The sequence below is a fragment of the Sinocyclocheilus grahami genome, unplaced genomic scaffold (assembly GCF_001515645.1).
Source record: "Sinocyclocheilus grahami isolate Dianchi unplaced genomic scaffold, SAMN03320097.WGS_v1.1 scaffold487.1, whole genome shotgun sequence".
Classification (NCBI taxonomy): domain Eukaryota; kingdom Metazoa; phylum Chordata; class Actinopteri; order Cypriniformes; family Cyprinidae; genus Sinocyclocheilus; species Sinocyclocheilus grahami.
Genome location: NW_015505666.1, coordinates 744,021 through 745,195, shown reverse-complemented (window position 1 = coordinate 745,195; position 1,175 = coordinate 744,021). Strand labels below are relative to the sequence as shown.

Below are 1,175 nucleotides of genomic sequence, written 5' to 3'. Positions count from 1 at the left end.
TATTGCTTTCTGTCAAACAGATCGTTTGATATGTACTGTATGTTTGATATGAGTATTTATGCACTTTTAACCTAAATCACAGCAGCTTCCATCTGTAAAGGACGTAGACTGTCAAACAGACACAAGCCAATCCTAGCAGTGGGCGTTTAACTTCCGAGTCTACAGTCCGCCACAACTATTCAGACACAGCGTTCTGATGAGGGGGGTTAAAAACAGGACAGAAAATAGCCTATTGCTTCTAAATTATGTTTACGTTTTTTGATGTAAAAATCTTGATAACATTATAAGTGGACCTCAGAGAACAGTACAAAATAAAAACAGAGGTAGTTTATGACCTTTTTAATGCAAAATTGTGAGATGCAAACTCGGAATTGCAAGAAATAAAGTCAGAATTTACATTAAAATGTTGCAATTACTATATTTTTTTTAAAATTCCATGTTGGAAACAGGCTTCCATGCTTAATCTTTTGTTCGAAGTGGAGCTACTGGATTAAAAAGTGGCCTCTCTTGCCTAAGACGCAATTTCCCGTAGCTCATCTCAAAGTCCTTCTTGGTACTGTTGAGGACTTCCAGTCTACCTGAACACACATCATAACCAAAAGAGCGCAGTTTCTGAATGCGATACTTAACTATCTGCGTTGTCAGTTCTAACACTGTGGGAGTCTCCATGATCTGCTCCATACTGACTCCAGCAGTAAGGAGGCCTTTGAAGCGATCAGCTAGTATAGGCACAGAATAATATAACAAGGCTGGACACTGATGTACGATCTGCCTGAGCTCTGCTTCTGTGCATCCCAGGGTCTCCCGGGAGTAGCTCAGTGTGAGTCTCATACTTTCAGGGTTCAGCTCAGTAACAAATCCCTTTAGTTTGGAGCAGCCTCAAGAGCTCATCACCGGTAAAGCCCACGTTGCGTAGGAACGCCACGTTATCGTGTAAGGTGTCCGGAAGTTTTAGAAGCGCATAGGGATTCTGTGTAAGCGATGGGTCACCTGAAGCTCTGAGGGGCACTGGCCATGAGCTTGCTGATGTTGCGTTTGTTGAGATGTAACATCTGGAAATATGCAATGTTGGCTTTCTGGTTGTCGTGATCGGAGGACGAGGTGAAAAACGAAGCGGGGAATTTTTCTATGATTCCTACTAGATCCTTCTGACTGGTGCATACTGACATCCACAG

The 1,175-nt window shown here is 42.6% G+C and overlaps 1 pseudogene; it reads right to left on the bottom strand.

Annotated features, from left to right (window-relative positions):
- Positions 1–459: 459 nt before the first annotated feature.
- The window catches only part of LOC107553943 (transcription termination factor 2, mitochondrial-like), a 961-nt pseudogene continuing 245 nt past the window's right edge, over positions 460–1,175 (bottom strand).